General features: G+C 37.0%; 1 long non-coding RNA gene across 6 annotated transcripts in view; it reads right to left on the minus strand.

Moving 5' to 3' along the window:
- LOC112586240 overlaps positions 1 to 18,878 on the minus strand; it is a 381,631-nt gene that overhangs the window by 277,749 nt on the left and 85,004 nt on the right. For all 6 annotated transcript variants that reach the window (XR_003110685.3, XR_006552459.2, XR_006552461.2 and 3 more), the window contains exon 2: positions 16,051 to 16,142. This is a non-coding gene — a long non-coding RNA (uncharacterized LOC112586240). The remainder of the gene's footprint in view (positions 1 to 16,050; positions 16,143 to 18,878) is intronic.

The raw sequence follows: 18,878 nt of genomic DNA on the forward strand, positions 1-18,878 counted from the left end.
AATGGATCAAGATAGAATGCTCAGAAATAAACCCATGCACCTATGAGTCCCTTATTTTTGACAAAGGAGGCAAGAATATACAATGGGGCAAAAACAGCCTCTTCAATAAATGGTGCTGGGAAAACTGGACAGCTACATGTAAAAGAATTAAATTAGGACACTTCCTAACACCATACACAAAGATAAACTCAAAATGGATTAAAGACCTAAATGTAAGACCAGGGACTATAAAACTCTTAAAGGAAAACACAGGCAGAACACTCGATGACGTAAATCAAAGCAAGATTTTCTATGACCCACCTCCATCAAAAGTAAACAAGTGGGACCTGATTAAACTTAAAAGCTTTTACACAGCAAAGAAAACTATAAGCAAGGTGAAAAGACAACCCTCAGAATGGGAGAAAATAATAGCAAATAAAACAACTGACAAAGGATTTATTTCCAAAATATACAAGCAGCTCGTACAACTCAATACCAAAAAAAAACAAACAGTCCAATCGGATGGAATGGGGAAGGAGGAGGGAGGAGGGTTCAGGATGGGGAACACATGTATACCTGTGGTGGATTCATTTTGATATTTGGCAAAACTAATACAATTATGTAAAGTTTAAAAATAAAATTAAATAAAAAAAAAAAAGTGGGAAAAAGACCTAAACAGGCATTTCTCCAAAGAAGATATACAGATTACTAACAAACACATGAACAGATGCTCAACACTGCTCATTATTAGAGAAAAGCAAATCAAAACTACAATGAGATATCATGTCCCACTGGTCAGAATGGCCATCATCAAAGAATCTACAAAAAATAAATGCTGGAGAGGGTGTGGAGAAAAGGGAACGCTCTTACACTGTCAATGGGAATGTAAATTGATAGAGCCACTATGGAAGACAGTATGGAGATTTCTTAAGAAACTAGGAATAAAACCACCATATGACCCAGCAATCCCACTCCTAGGCATATATGCTGAGGAAACCAAAATTGAAAAAGACACATGTATCCCATTGTTCATTGTAGCACTATTTTCAGTAACTAGAACCTGGAAGCAACTTAAATGTCCATGAACAGATGAATGGATAAAAATGTTGTGGTAAATATACACAATAGAATACTACTCAGCCATAAAAAGGAACACATTTGAGTCAGTTCTAATGTGGAGGATGAACCTAGAACCTATTATACAGAATGAAGTCAGAAAGAGAAAGATGATATCATATTCTAATGCATATATACGGCATCTATAAAAATGGTACTGAGGAATTTACCTACAGTGCAGCAATGGAGAAACAGACATAGGGAATAGAATTATGGACATGGGGAGAGAGGAGGAGAGGGTGAGATGTATGGAAAGAGTAACATGGAAACTTACATTACCATATAAAATAGACAGACAGTGGGAATTTGCTGTATGACTCAGGAAACTCAAACAGGGGCTCTGTATTAACCTAGAGGGGTAGTTTGGAGAGGGACATGGGAGGGAGATTCAAAGGGACGGGATATATGTATACCTATGGCTGAGTCATGTTGGGGTTTGAGAGAAAACAACAAAATTCTGTAAAGCAATTATCCTTCAATAAAAAAAAAATTAATTTTTTTTAAGTTAAAAAAAAAAAGAAATACTATAAAGGAAAGATTCCAAAGACAAGTGCTTAGGTCCGATGCACAAATAAAATCAGTTATTTGTGCATTATTGTCATGAAATCTACACATATTTTAATGTAGTCAAATATTTTGCATTTTGCAATAAAAAAGTCTTTTTAATTTTGTTTAAAAAAAAAAAAAGACACCCCTCAAATCTAGAGTTGCACAGACTGAAAGGGAGGATACAGAAAAAGGTATCCACAGTAATACTGGCAAAAAACAGAAACACAGACCAGTGATACAGAATAGAAAACCTAGAGAAAAACCCGCAGAGCTATGGTCACCTAATCCATGACAAAGGAGCCAAGAATACAAAATAGAGAAAAGACAGCCTCTTCAATAAGTGGTACTGATAAATCTGGACAGCTGTGTGTAAAAAATGAAATTAGAACACTAATACCATAGAACCTAACATCATATTAGAACCTAACTTACAGCTACATGTAAAAAAAAAAAAAAAAAAAAGAACCTAACACCATACATAAAAATAAATTCAAACTGGACTAAAAACCTAAACGTAAGATCAGACACTATAAAATCCTTAGAGGAAAACATAGAAAAAACACTAACCACAGCAAGCTCTTTTTTGACCCACCTCCTAGGGTAATAAAAACTTACGGTCAATTAATGTACAACAAAAGAAGCAACAATATACAATGGAGAAAAGACAGTCTCTTCAACCAGTGGTGCTGGAAAAACTGGACCGCTACATGTAAAAGAATGAAATTAGAACATTCTGTAACACTGTATATAAAAATAAACTCGAAAAGGATTAAAGACTTAAAGGTGAGACCAGATACTAAAATCCCTAGAGGAAAACAAAGGCAGAATACTCTCTGATGTAAATTGCAGCAATACTATTTTGGATTTCTCTCCTAAAGCAAAGGAAACAAAAGTAAAAATAAACAAATGGGACCCAGTTAAACTAATGAAAAGAAAACCTGCTGAATGGGAGAAGCTATTTGCAAACGATCTGACCAATCAGCAGTTAAAACCCATATTAAATCATTAACATGATTGATGTTCAAGCTGGTTTTAGAAAAGGCAGAGGAGCCAGAGATCAAATTGGCAACATCTGCTGGATCATGGAAAAAGCAAGAGAGTTCCAGAAAAACATCTATTTCTGCTTTATTGACTATGCCAAAGCCTTTGACTGTGTGAATCACAATAAACTGTGGAAAATTCTGAAAGAGATGGGATTACCAGACCACCTGACCTGCCTCTTGAGAAATCTGTATGCAGGTCAGGAAGCAACAGTTAGAACTGGACATGGAACAGACTGGTTCCAAATAGGAAAAGGAATACATCAAGGCTGTATATTATCACCCTGCTTATTTAACTTATATGCAGAGTACATCATGAGAAACGCTGGACTGGAAGAAACACAAGCTGGAATCAAGATTGCTGGGAGAAATATCAATAACCTCAGATATGCAGATGACACCAGCCTTATGGCAGAAAGTGAAGAGGAACTCAAAAGCCTCTTGATGAAAGTGAAAGTGGAGAGTGAAAAAGTTGGCTTAAAGCTCAACATTCAGAAAACGAAGATCATGGCATGTGGTCCCATCACGTCATGGGAAATAGATGGGGAAACAGTGGAAACAGTGTCAGACTTTATTTTTTGGGGCTCCAAAATCACTGCAGATGGTGACTGCAGCCATGAAATTAAAAGACACTTACTCCTTGGAAGGAAAGTTATGACCAACCTAGATAGCATATTGAAAAGCAGAGACATTACTTTGCCAACAAAGGTCCGTCTAGTCAAGGCTATGGTTTTTCCTGTGGTCATGTATGGATATGAGAGTTGGACTGTGAAGAAGGCTGAGCACCGAAGAATTGATGCTTTTGAACTGTGGTGGTGGAGAAGACTCTTGTGAGTCCCTTGGACTGCAAGGAGATCCAACCAGTCCATTCTGAAGGAGATCAGCCCTGGGATTTCTTTGGAGGGAATGATCTGAAGCTGAAACTCCAGTACTTTGGCCACCTCATGAGAAGAGTTGACTCACCGGAAAAGACTCTGTTACTGGGAGGGATTGGGGACAGGAGAAGGGGACGACAGAGGATGAGATGGCTGGATGGCATCACTGACTCGATGGACGTGAGTCTGAGTGAACTCTGGGAGTTGGTGATGGACAGGGAGGCCTGGCGTGTTGCCATTCATGGGGTCGCAAAGAGTCGGACACAACCGAGCGACTGAACTGAACCGAATGTTGGATTCTCTGTATTAGTCCTCAAATTTTCTTTCTTGTTTTCTATCCTATTTATCTTTTTTCCTCTAATTTTCTGAGAGGTAACTCAATTTTGCCTTCCATCTCTTCTAACTAATTTTACAATCCTACTATTATATTCATAATTTCCATGAAAACTTCATTGTTTCCTATTATTTTTAGCATCCTATTATTATTTAACATATGTAATACATTCACTTTCTACCTTCCCCCTCCAACTTCTTCCAAGTTACTTTTGCTTTAGCCTTTGTTTCCTTAAACATCTGGCGACCTTTTGTTATTTATTCATATTTATGTATGGGACCTGAGAAAGCTATATGCATGAAAGTGACTCATCAACTGTTGGCTGTAAAATAACCAACTGGGTCATTTCAGTGAGAAAATTATGGCTTTGTTATATCTCAGATCTTTTCTATTGTTCTATTCAGAATCACAGAGGACGCACAGTAAGTGTGCTTCCCAGAAAGAAGAAGCCTGCTATCTAGCATTCTGTGAAAAACATATAGGAAGAAGGCTGGGGAATTTCAATATTTGTAACAAACTTTTCACTTAACCCCTCTTTTCTTTACAGTTCCCACTCCCAGCTGGGACTCTGTTCCCCAAATTATAAACCTCTGGTTTTCTGGGGAAAAAGCAGTTTTTCTGGTTTCTCTTTGTTGCACAAGCAGTCTCCTTGTTGAGATCAGAAGGTCCATCTCCTTCTTAATCTAACTTTCTGTAATTCACCTCACTTAGCTTCATGTTAAAGGTAACAGGTATTGCCACTCTGAGACTTTGGGGTTTTGCAGTATAAGCTGGGATTCTTTGGGCTTTCTCCATAGCAATCTTAAAACTAACTTTTACAAGTCAGGCATCTGCCTTCTAACTTCAAAAACATTTTTTCCTGATTATTCTAATTTTTGAAATTTCTCAGCTTTTAATATTTTAGGGTCTCAAAAAGTAGTAGAACCAAATGAGACCTTAATGAGTGGTTCAACACACCATCTTAAACAAGGCTGACCTAATGCTGAACACTTGAAAGGCTGAATTCAGTGTAAGATTAGTCATGCGGTTCAGGGCAAAATGAATCAACCAATAGAGGGAAATTATTCAGCTGCAAAGAGGAAAGGAGTTTCCCAGGTGGCTCAGTGGTAAAGAATCCACCTGTCAATGCAAGAGACACAGGAGATTTGGGTTTGATCTCTGGGTGGGGAATATCCCATGGAGAAGGAAATAGCAACCCACTCCAGTATTCTTGTCTGGTGAATCCCATGAACAGAGTCTGGCGGACTATGGTCCATGGGGGTCACAAACAGCCAGACACGACTGAGCAACTGAGCACTTATGCACACACACAGGGGGAAAGACAAGGCAGGAATACAGAAAGGCTTCCTTCATTATATAACAATGAAAAGATTATGTTATTGTTAAATAGATGGCTAACGACACACAGAAATCCTACTACCAGAAACAGAAAAGCTAAGATTCTATTAGTTTACTATTCTTAGAGGCCATGTTTATAAAACCGATCAACTGAACAAACTCCAGGAAATAGTGAAGGATGGGGAAGCATGGTGTGCAGCAGTCCACGGTGTCTTAAAGAGTTGAACACAACTTAGCGACTGAACAACATCAATTAGATTCTTTATGGAAGATTAGAAGAATGGCCAAAAAAATTACATTGCTTAACTATTCAAATACTAGATGATTATTAGGAAATGCTATAGAGCAGTCCTTTTCAAAATTTAATGTGTATATAAATCACATGAGGATCTTTTAAAAATGCTAATTCTCATTCAGTATATCTGTGTAGGGACTTGAGAACATCTTTAAACAAGTTCTCAGGTTATTCTGTTACTACTAGTTTACAGGCCACACTTTGAGATGCCAGATTTTTAAAAGCCTCTTAAATAATTCTAACATGCAAAAAAGTTGGAAAGTCATTAGACTAATTCACTTCCTTCAAATTGGCAGTATTAAAAAGGCCACGTATAACTTTATGAAACTTACTTTGTTATAGGTAAGCCAAGTCAATTAAAAAAGCAAAATTCCTCTACAACTATTTTTCCTCTCTGACTACTTCTCTTTTAAAAAAAATCATTAACTCAGAGAGAAAACATTTATTGGGTACCCATTCAATGTTAGGTACTGTCCTAAGAGAAACAAACAAACAAACAAAGACCAACTGAAAAAGACAAGCAAGCAAGCAAATTGCCCCAGAAGTCCCATGTTCAATCAAGTGCTACTATATGCATACTGATCCATTCATGGGGGAAAAAAACATGAAGCTGCCAAGAATCATGCTGAAATTCAAAGGGAAAATATTTCTATAAAAGTGTTTTCCTATTAGAAATTCAAGATTATAAAAAATGCCCTGAACCATGCAAAAAAAAAAAGTATGTATGTCTCTTCCGTGTATACACTATAGGGCATAGAGTAGGAATAGAACTTTAAAATTTCGTATTAATCATATTATCTAGATAGAGCATACCCTTTCTCCAATACACTCTGCCATCTTGTTATCAGTTCAGTTCAGTCGTGTCCAGCTCTCTGCGACCTCATGAATCGCAGCAGGCTAGGCCTCCCTGTCTATTACCAATGCCTGGAGTTCACCCAAACTTATGTGCATCGAGTCAGTGATGCCATCCAGCCATCTCATCCTTTGTCGTCCCCTTCTCCTCCTGCCCCCAATCCCTCCTAGCATCAGGGTCTTTTCCAATTATTCAACTCTTCACATGAGGTGGCCAAAGTATTGGAGTTTCAGCCTCAGCATCAGTCCTTCCGATGAACATCCAGGGCTGATCTCTTTGAGGATGGACTGGTTGGATCTCCTTGCAGTCCAAGGGACTCACAAGAGTCTTCTCCAACACCACACTTCAAAAGCATCAATTCTTTGGCACTCAGCCTTCTTCACAGTCCAACTCTCACATCCATACATGACCACAGGAAAAACCATAGCCTTGACTAGATGGACCTTTGTTGGCAAAGTAATGTCTCTGCTTTTGAATATGCTATCTAGGTTGGTCATAACTTTCCTTCCAAGGAGTAAGTGTCTTTTAATTTCATGGCTGCAATCATCATCTGCAGTGATTTTGGAGTCCAAAAAAATAAAGTCTGACACTGTTTCCACGGTTTCCCCATCTATTTCCCATGAAGTGATGGGACCAGATGCCATGATCTTAGTTTTCTGAATGTTGAGCTTTAAGCCAACTTTTTCACTCTCTCCTTTCACTTTCATCAAGAGTACTTTGTAATTCCTCTTTGCTGTTTTCTGTTTACTTTCATATAACATGAAAACTATTACTTTTATTTTTTGCTCTTAGCATAGGCAGCATTTTTGCAAATGTATCATTTTTTCTCTGATTTCTCTAACCATTTTTTATTGTGGTACAATATAGAACATAAAATTTATCATTTTAACCATTTTTATATGTACATTCTGTGGCATTAAGTACATCCACATTTTGGGCAATCATCACTACCATTTGCCTCCAGAGCTTTTTCATCATCCCCAATTGAAATTCTGTACCCATTAAACATGACCTCCCAATTTTCCCCACCCTCCAACCTTTGTAAACCATTATTTTACTTTCTATCTCTATGAATTTGACCACTCAAGGAACTTCATATAAATGGAATCACACAGTATTTGTCTTTTTGTGGCTGGTTTATTTTATTTAGCATAATGTCCTCAGGGTTCATACATGCAACAACATGTGAGAACTTCCTTTCGTTTTAAGGCTATTATTTCATTGTATCTTTATATATCATGTTTATCCCTTCACCATGTTTATCATCATGTTTATCCCTTCATCTACTGACAGCACTTGGGTTACCTCTACCTGCTGGATGTTGTGAATAATGCTGCTATGAACGCAAGTATACAAATATCTGAGTTTCTTCTGTCACTTCTTTAGGTATGTATCCAGAAACAGAATTTCTGGATATGGCAATTCCATATTTAAGTTTTTAAGGAATGATCATATTGTTTTCAATTTATTATATATGCAATAATTTCAATTTATATATAATTATTTATGTACCTATTTTATATCAAGCCACATAAAATATCAGTAATTCTTTCACTCACTTCAGTCACTCAGTTATGTCAAATTTTTTGCAACTCCATGGACTGCAGCACGCCAGGCTTCTCTGTCCATCACCAACTCCCAGAGCTTGCTCAAAGTCATACCCATCTAGTCAGTGATCCCATCCAACCATCTCATCCTCTGTCATCCCTTTCTCCTCCTGCCTTCAATCTTTCCCAGCATCAGGGTCTTTTCTAAGGAGTCAGTTCTTCACATCGGTTGGCCAAAGTACTGAAGCTTCAGACTCAGCATCACTCCTTCCAATGAATATTCAGGACTGATGTCCTTTAGGATTGATCTTCTTGCAGTCCAAGGGACTCTCAAGAGTCTTCTACAGTGCAGTTCAAAAATATAAATTCTTCAGCGCTCAGCTTTCTTTATGGGCCAACTCTCACATCCATACATGACTACTGGAAAAACCATAGATTTTGACTAGACAGATTTTGTCAGCAAAGTAATGTCTCTCCTTTTTAATATGCTGTCTTAAAAGTGGATTTAATGTGCTGTCTATACAAAGTGGAAATTGTATAGGCTCAATCTGTAATGACAAACGCCTTAGATTTTAAAATTAATAAGAAAACTAAATTTTAAAATAATTAACCACTAGAACTTCCCTGATGGCTAAGTGGGTAAAGAATTCACATGCAATGCAGGAGACACAGGAAATGTGGGTTCAATGCTTGGGTCAGGAAGATCATGGTGATCCGCACCATTATTCTTGCCTGAAAATTTCCATGGACAGAGGAGTCTAGGGGACTATAGTCCAAAGGGTTGCAAAGAGTTGGACATGACTGAGTTGATTAAGCACAGGAAACCTTTAAAGATGCTTACATAACTCTTGCAGTGATGAGAAAATGTAAAATAACAATATGATCATTTTACAATATAAAACACAAAGAAATAGAAAAAGCTGAGTAGAATTATAATCAGGACAGAAGCTTAAGTTTTTTTCAAAAAATTTTGTTCATGAAATGTATCCAACTCTCAAGTTCTATAAATGAGTTCCCAAATTCTCAAAGAACAGATAATTCTTGTATAAAATGTTTGAAAAACAGCTATTATTATTATAATGCCAAACTTAGCAGATTTTTTATGAAATGAAGCAAGCCAAGATCACTGAATAGATGTTAAGTGCTAAATTCTAAATAATAATTTAGCGAATTGAATCCAGCAGTCTCTCATAAAATAATACATGTCCAGTTTTATTTCAGAAATACAAAATGTACTGCATCATTCATTCTCAGCAGTTGATCCTGACTCTTACTTCACTTAGAAGACAGAGCTCATGTACTGTAAATACTACGAATGTTTCTCTTTTAATATTTAGCATCTTTGCAATGCTAACCTTCCAGCTGGCCTTTCAATTCCATTAGTATTTTTCCCATCATTTTATTCCCACTTCAATTTCCCACATCATCAATGAGCCCCCTCCATTGACTCATTCCTTTATTCCTGCATCACCAAGTTATGAGTAATAATTCTTCTCTTCACAGAATTAGTTTTCTACTCCATTCCCTTGCCATATACTTATTCTGTAACCATCTGCAACTTATATTCTGTCCCACCTTTGTCCCACTTCCTTTAACATGTCCACCTTATTTGTACAAACAAGTAGATTTTTCTCATATTTTGCCGTCACTGACTGATCTACAAAATTAATGCTGTTGACCACTCTTCTTTGCCTCTAGTGACTCCTTTTTCCAGTCTCCTTCTACCTCTCAGAATGCTTTTCTCAGGCTTCTTTGCCAAGTTCCTCTTCTCTGTTCATCCATACAAATGTGTCTGTCATCGGTCCTCTTCTCACCTATTTCTCTCTTCCTAATGAACTGATTCATTCTTTAACTTCAAAAAACACTACCATATTATGTTGCTATATTACAAAATAACCTATGGAAAGAACCAAGAAAGGGGCCTGAGGACAAAGCAATTTCCATACATCTTTCTGCTCCATTCCTTCTATCCTTATATAATTCTTCCTCCTCTTTCTACATTAATTTTCAACTCCTTTTCTAATGTTTTGACTCCTAGATCCAAAATTCAAAATATTATCCAAATATTATCCAAATTACTATTATCCAAAATAATAGTAAAATTTTCTTAATTAATTAGAGGAGATTCTTAGAAAAAGATGCTTAAGTAAGCAAAGCTCTTGCTATATCTACACTAGTAGCTGCTAAGGAGCTACTCCTTCATTACCTTCTCCTTGAACTTTTCAAATCAAGTCCCACTACTCTATTGATGTTTACTTCTATGATATTACACAGTCTGCCAAGCCTGCCCCTTCTTGTGGAAAATTAATGGGAAAATAAAGTACCAAATAATCTCTTACATTAGAATAAACAGTTAATCAGACAGTTCTAAAAACTAACGAGGTATATTATGTGATTCTGAAAGAATCCACAGGTCATATTTTAGAATTTGGATAAAATATAACTACCAAATAATCATATAAAATTTTATGCAAGATCCCAAATAAGATCATATATTTAACCTGAAAATTATGCTGGGTTTTCATAGAATCTCATATATTGGTAAGCAAATTTTATTATGGGGATCTTTTTTCTTTCTTACAAAAAAAAAAAAAACCCGATACTCTTTATTTATGAAAAATTGTACCCTTGTTGGCCAACACATTATTTATTGAATATTTTGAAAAGCTTTAAAAAAAATATGGGAAAATCAATTTTTCTTCCCTTCAAGTTTATGACTGATTTAATACTGGATAAAATTCAAAATGATTTGAGGAATATGAAGTTTGAGTTATCAGGTTCCTTGAGTTGAGAACAAGGGGAGAGTTATCTTTGAATCCATTTACCTAGAGGTAAAAATCTCAACTCTGACACCTGCCCCACTGCAGGCAGTTATTATGCAGTGTCTGCTCATGAAGTCTATTCATCTAGACTGCAAGCTGACATCTCACCGAAAACTTGGAAAACTTTAGGCCCAACAGATGTGTAATATGTTTTACCCACTAATCTGGCAGTCCTAGAAAAACTGTTTCCCATAACACATTTTATATACTGTGGATATTTCAGTGCCAGAATTGGTGTTGGCTCATTAAAATCTGTGGAAAATCTAAAAAGTATATATTAGCCCAGCAGGCATTTCCCTGGAATGAATAATTCAGAATAAGCACATAAATTTGATTTGTGGTTGCTCAAATTCCTATTCTTATACCAAATACACTGTCTCCATAGAACCAGATAAAATAACCCCTGTAGAATTTATTAAAAATGGCTCTAACAAGTACAGCGAGGTGCCATGACTACACAGAACATGAAACTTTTCTCCACATTGACAAATGTTATTAATAGCATCAGAGTTAACGTAAGAATGAAAACAACTACTAACTAGTTTTGGCGCTAGGCATCACAGAGTCATTCCTACTCTCCCCCATCTATTTTAGAATTGGTAAACGCTTGCCAACTGGAACTTTCAGAAAATATATCCATTTTATTAAATAAGATATGCTAGAAATAGGAGTGATTACGAGAAAGCCCTTTTTCTAAACTCTTATATCTGCTGCTGCTAAGTCACTTCAGTGTCTGACCCTGTGCGACCCCACAGACGGCAGTCCACCAGGGTCCGCCATCCCTGGGATTCTCCAGGCAAGAACACTGGAGTGGGTTGCCATTTCCTTCTCCAATGCATGAAGGTGAAAAGTGCAAGTGAAGTCGCTTATATCTGCCCAATGTCAAAGACCTGCCGATTGTGTCCTCCACATGAGGTGTTTGTTTCCATTTTCTCTGCTTTCATGCTAAAGAAGACCCTTGCTAACTTGTTTACACGATATTGCAATAATCCCGTTTTCCTCTTCATTCTTTCCTCCACCAGTCTCTATCTCAAATCAGTTCTGTCACTGCACTCATTTTACTATGTGTTTATTCAGTAACATTGCTTACTTGCAAAATACTTTTAGTGGCAATCGGCTGCCCAAGAAGAACGCTTCCATTCGTTAATCTTCAGTCCTCCAAAGTAAACCTCTAAAGTTTCATTATGTCTAGAACTTATTTGCTCACTTTAAAAAATAGGCTTTCAGGTGACCAAATACATTCCCTTTTCTTCTTTTTCTCTTTTCATTAACTTAAAAAGTTTCCCCTTTCTTTTATACCTAGGTAAGGTCTGTATTTTAAGAATCAGCTCAAATCCATTTACCTAAATAAAACTTCCTCTAGAGGATAGCAATCTTTCCCTCAGCTGAAATAGACCAATTATACGTTGTATAGTTACTGAGAGTTTTTCATGGGTCTTAACTCTATTTTTCTCGTGAAATGTTATTTAAACTTTGAATTAGTATTTCACTTTCAAGTTTGTGTATGTGGTGACTTTCCCAGCTAGTTTAAAAGGAATTTGGGTGCAGGGTTTTATGCATTTTGTATCCCATCTAGCAATGTTTACATATAAAATTTGTGTTCCCAACAACTACTGATGTTGAAAATAAAATTTACCATCCCCATGGTTCGGGAGATTAGTTAAAAGTGAAAGACAGATACACACACACTCTTCTAGAGACACACAAATCTAAAAGCATATGCATCAGAGATTATTGTGTAAAATTTCAAGCATACACAAAAATATTAAATGGGATAATGAATCCCCAATAACCTGTCCAGCTTCAACAATTATCAATGTATAGCCATTCTTACATCTTTTTCCTTCCTTGTTTAAAAACAAATCCCAAATATAATATTAATATCATAAATATTTTTCAAATACATTATTGATAAGATATGTAGTAAGTACTAAGTGGGTTATTGGACTTACTTTTATCAGAGCCAGTTAGAAAGGTTGCATGAAGGTAAAGTAAATCACAGTTTGATAAGCCAAATAGTGGTAGACATAGCTATGAATACACAAACTACTTTCTAGTTCTCAAAAAGCCAGACACTCCAGCTGTCTTCTCTATAGGATAAAAATCTATATGGCCACTTCTATGAATGAACGATTGGCTTCCTCTTGAATTACAGTTCATTTACTTAAATGTGTCTTTGTCCCAGAAGTTAAAATATCATTATTCTAAAAGATGATTACTTTAAAAACCATTCAACTTTCTTCATTCTCATTTCTCTGTTCTGCAAAATGCATTATGAAGGTTCTCTAAATAGCAGTGATTTATACCAGTCATGCTGGTAGGCAGGAACTGAAGCTCATGAGCTGGTCAAATGCAATTAGCTTGAGAATGTCAGGCCTAAGATTTGCTAAAATATTATATCAACAACAAAGAGAGCTGCAAAGAGACTTTTAGTAATGAAATCCACAGATTTTCACCACAGCTACAAGAATAATCTGACCTAACTTATTGACATGATTGCATTTCTTGCAGTGTTTTGAGCTGTCTGTACAAAGAAATATATGCTATTAAGTATAAATTCAAGACACAGATCAGAATATATGGACTATAGATTTGAAAAGTGGTTTTAAAAAATAATTTTAGGGCAAGATAATGAATTTCGAGATCCTATGGGGGGAAAAATGGCTGAATAAAGAAGGAAAGAAAATATTAAGTTAAACGACAAAGCAGGTGACCATGCATTTTTGATGTTTAAATAATTGTTTTAATTCTTTTTGTCAAGTCTCAGAATATTCCCTATTTGCCATTAATATCTGTCATAAGCTTTTATGTGTGTCTCTGTGTACAATTCTTTTACTATCAAAATAATACCACTTCAAGGAAAAAATATTTCAAGACCCAGTAGACTGACCAAGTGATTTTTTAAATTTGTTTAAATGTCATGGTGATAAGGAGTATACAATGGAGTTTTGTAAACTACATTCAAATTTCAGCTCTGCCACTAAATTATATGACATTTGGAAAAGTCATTTAAACTTTCTGATTCTCAGTTACCATTTCCATTAAAAGATCCTCAAACTTGTTTGGGTACAGGGCCCTTGGAGGTGGTAGGACTCTTGCATATTATCGAGAATATATATACAGTATACTATATATTACACTTATTACCATTACAAACTTAGAACAATTTTACTTCCAGTGGGCAGGGGAAGGGGGGAGACTCTGCTATATAAATGTAGGTCTGACATCCTATAAAAATATAAGAAACACTTTTTTAAGAAATTACAATTCTAAAATCTTCCTTTTCCATTTAGAATTTGGGCATTCATTTTGTTACAGCTCAAAAACAAGAGCACTAAGTGACATTTTCCTACAACTTAATGGTCTTCCCTGTATCACAAAGCTGATAAATGGCAGAGTAAGGATTCAAATCCAGGCTGTGGGGCTCTAGGGAACATGTTATTGACCATTTGCTGTTTTTTAAGAGTCTCTGAACTAGATGGTCCTTTTTAGCATTAAAATTTCAAGACCACATTTTTAGTTATTCCAAGAAACATTTACTGATAGTGTGCTAAGCATGGTACTAGGAGAGGTGGGAATACCAAGAGGAATCTGACGCCTTACCTACTCCCTGGGGAGGTGACAGTATGGGAAGGGGAAAGCAGAGTATAGAATGAGAGCAACAAGGAGCTATGCTGTTCCAGATGGATGACCAGCACTCCTATGGAGCACTAGGGAGGCATGATTAATGAGGGGATACCTGCTAGAAATGATGACTAGAGAATGCAAGCGATCCCCAGCTGCTGGATTACAGTGGGATTAGAGAACAGAAACAGGTTTTGGGGGGAGTGGTCTACGTGGGACAATAATGAGTTCAGTTTTGGAAATGTTGCTGGAGGAGACCACAAGTGAAATTATGGAACTGGGGATCAGGGACTCAAGCTATACTGAGATACAGATTAAGTGCTCAATATATTTTAGATGGCGGTTGAACTAAAGAGTGATCATTCATTCAGGTGTTGTGAACATGGGGAAAGGGAAGTGATGTAAGGTATAATCCTTTAAAGCCATTACTTAAAAAATGGGCTTAAGTAAATAAACCACAAGAAGACCAAGACAGAGAAGACAGCAAAGGTGACATGAGTGCCAAGAGAGAAGAGTTCATTATAAAAAAAGGAAGTAACAAAGTTAGATGCCACAAAAAAGTCAAATAAGTTGAGAGCGAAAAAAAGATCCATCTGGTTTTGTAATTAGAGGATCTGGGGTTTTGCTAGAGGACTTATCACTCAGCTTCATCGATTATCAATATACAGTCAATCTCATTTCTCTTTTCCCTCTTGTACTTTTATTATTTAGATGCAGATTTCAGATTTCAACATCAAAGTGTTTTTAGTATACATTATCAAGCAAATACTTTGCTAATGTACATTGAGAGGGCCTGTGTGAGGCATTCCAATGGTAGGAGTTATAACCCAAGTGGGAAGCAAGGAACTGGATTCTAAGAAAGCAGATTCTCCTTACAAGGAAAGGCAGGAGGCAGAAGAGGGAAGGTAGAAACAATGGGAGGATGTGCAGTCAGAGCAACAGGAGACTGAGATTTGTTTTGCCCTCTTGACAGTTTGTAACCTAGGAAATACAAGAGCTTGTTGATGAACCACTGGAAAAAGTCAGGGGAAAGAGGTGGAGGGAAACGGAGAGACCAAAAACCAAGCAAACAACCAAAAGGTGCCCCTGCTAGTGTTTTTTTCCAGGATTTTAAAATTTGAGAAATTAAACATAAAGTCTAGATTTTCTTCTATTGTTATAAAAGTCCAGAGAGCGCTTGGTCTGTGTAATGAATGGGTTGCAGAAGAATTAGGACCAGCACACATTCCCTTGTTCACCACAAGCTTCACACCTTCCCTTGTCATATTAATTCACATGTTTGTACATCCTTCTGCTAAAGAAGAGTATTTATTAAAAGGATTATAAACCTAATGATAGGATTTTGCCTATACAATTAAATACACATAAGTCCACAGGAAATAATCTTTAAAAGAATTTTAGGCAATTTACTGATGAGCAGATGAAAGCAATTCTGTAGCTCAAAGTCTACTGTGAGCTCCTCCACTTATTAAATGAAACCTTATCCAATAGGTGAGTGCAAGGACATTCTAAAGGTGTGAGCTGCACTTGGAGAGAAATCTCACCTGGACTATTGCAATAGAGCCTCAACCAAGTTCCTTGCTCAAACCCTCTTAAGATCTTTCCTCCACACAGCAATTTTACTCACAAACATTTTACAGACCTGGAGAACATAGCACAGAGAAGCTGAATAACTTACCTAATGCTGCTGCATCTGGGACCAGAATGGAGGCCTTATTTCTTCCAGCATTCTTCATGATCCATTTTGCTTCTTCAAATGCTGCTTAATTTCTGAAAACAGATAATGTGATGTGTTGCTATACTTGCTTATAAAATTAAATACCCCTTGCATTTCACTGTATAGGAATTAAAGCTCTGCTGTTGTAGAAACTCTACCCAAACATATACACACACCACCTCACTCTGCAGTGAATACACAATAATACTGTCCCTTCCATGACACATACTGAACAGGGATATGGGTGATTAGTCTTTAAAAAGATACTTACACTTCATGCACAGGAGAACTAAATTTGGCAGAAATTGAAAAATGTTTGAAAAACAGTCTTCCACCATTTCTTATGTCTTGTGGATAATATTGCAATAAGATTACTTAGAAAATCTGTGTCTTATTTGGAAAAAGTATTTAAGGGTACCATGTAAATTTGGCCAAAGCCAGTTCTAGAAACTCTTTATTCCTCTCATCTTCTGGAATCTAACACATTTCACAATGGTCCATAGATGTGTGCATTCTGATTTTAAAGTATAATGGAACTGGCAGGATGAGCATTGTATTAAACAACTATTCATTAATAAAAGTTGTACTCTACCTTTGGATTACTAGGGAATGAATTGCATGATATTCTACTGTAAATAAACTGAGTGGCATTTATGAAAACATACAAATGTGATATGTAAAATAAATAAGTAATAGGATTTTAATTTAGACTGTGTGATAAAAAGGCTTCCCTGGTGGCTCAGATGGTAAAGCGTCTGCCTGCAATGCGGGAGACCCAGGTTTGATTTCTGGGTCAGGAAGATCCCCTGGAGAAGGAAATGGCACCCCACTCCAGCACTCTTGCCTGGAAAATCCCATGGACGGAGAAGCCTGATAGGCTACAGTCCATGGGGTCGCAAAGAGTCAGACACGACTGAGCGACTTCACTTTCACTTTCATGATAAAAAATTTAGTGTAATTTCCTGAAAGTATTGCTGGTAACCACAGCACTTTAAGATATAGTAATCTAGAAAGCAGTAGATACAGTCACCTTTTGACTGTGACAATGGAGGGCAGGAGTGTGTTATTTACTTAATAAATATACACTCAATTGCACCTACTCTGTGCCAGTGTTCAAAAAGCTTTATGGATATTCTAAAATTGAATCCTCACAGTGACCTGTGAAGTGCATGCACTAGTATTATCCTTATTTTACAGATGAAGAGACCAAGCTGTAGAGATTAAGTAACTTGCCCCATCATACATCTGACAAGTACCTCTCTCAGTTCAGCAAATAATATCACGTTTGACTCTGAACATATTTAGGTAACATAGAAGGGAAAGCAGTTTTTGAATGAGAAAATAGGGCAAAGAGAAGAGAAGCAGATTTGTAAATGAGAGACTCAAATGAAAACAGGAGCAAAATAAAGGGCAATAAAAAAGAGATGAAGTGCTGAATAAAGACCCTATGCTGGAAGTGAACTCACAGTTAGTTTAGCCTGTCAGTTTTCAGATCAGGTATTGTGGCTAAGAAACAGGAAGTGTTATGTTCAAACTTCCACAACAGTTGGACCAGAACCCTGAGAGATACTCTCATTTGTACCATCTTTGGGCCAGGCCTGCACTGAGCACTAGGGTAAAATCTAACCTAAGGATCCTCATTCAGTAGGAAGTCACCATTAACATGAAAAGACCAATTTTTGAATCTTGAAAAACTGATACACAAATAGTAACTATAGTGTGAGTACTAGCAGACCTCTGGACAAAAAGAAAGGATTAATAGTACCTGGAAAAGACAGAGAATATTCTATGGGATAATTAATTGACCGACTGTTAAGGAAAAATGTAAAGGACAAGAAAAAATTTGCCAACCAGAGAAGAGAGAAGTCCATTAAAGGCAAGAAGTGTAAAGGACAACAAAATTTTGCCAAACAAAAAAAAGAGAAGGCCATTAAAGTCAAAAGACTTAGCCCATAAGACAGACTTGAGTTTTGAAGCAGCGTGGTATTTCCCATGAATGCCCTGCACATTAAGTGTATTTATTCAAATATGTTATACTCAACCAACATTTGTTGAGAGCCTACAATGTGCCAGGCAATGGCAACTCAAAGATGACTGATGAAAATGTTGTTGTTCATCAAGTCACTGGGAATTCACATTCTAATCTGGGAATCCAATTAGACTTCAGTTCAGTTCAGTTGCTCAGTCGTGTCCGACTCTTTGGGACCCCATGAATCACAGCACGCCAGGCCTCCCCGTCCATCACCATCTCCCAGAGTTCACTCAAACTCACGTCCATTGAGTCAGTGATGCCATCCAGCCATCTCATCCTCTGTCGTCCCCTTCTCCTCCTGCCCCCAATCCCTCCTAGCATCAGAGTCTTTTCCAATGAGTCAACTCTTCACATGAGGTGGCCAAAGTACTGGAGTTTCAGCTTCAGCATCATTTCCTCCAAAGAAATCCCAGGGCTGATCTCCTTCAGAATGGACTGGTTGGATCTCCTTGCAGTCCAAGGGACTCTCAAGAGTCTTCTCCAACACCACAGTTCAAAAGCATCAATTCTTCGGCCCTCGGCTTTCTTCACAGTCCAACTCTCGCATCCATACATGACCACTGGAAAAACCAAGCCTTGACTAGACAGACCTTTGTTGGAAAAGTAATGTCTCTGCTTTTGAATATGCTATCTAGGTTGGTCATAACTTTCCTTTCAAGGAGTAAGCATCTTTTAATTTCATGGCTGCAGTCACCATCTGCAGTGATTTTGGAGCCCAAAAAAATAAAGTCTGACACTGTTTCCATTGTTTCACCAT

The sequence above is a fragment of the Bubalus bubalis genome, chromosome 7 (assembly GCF_019923935.1).
Source record: "Bubalus bubalis isolate 160015118507 breed Murrah chromosome 7, NDDB_SH_1, whole genome shotgun sequence".
Taxonomy (NCBI): domain Eukaryota; kingdom Metazoa; phylum Chordata; class Mammalia; order Artiodactyla; family Bovidae; genus Bubalus; species Bubalus bubalis.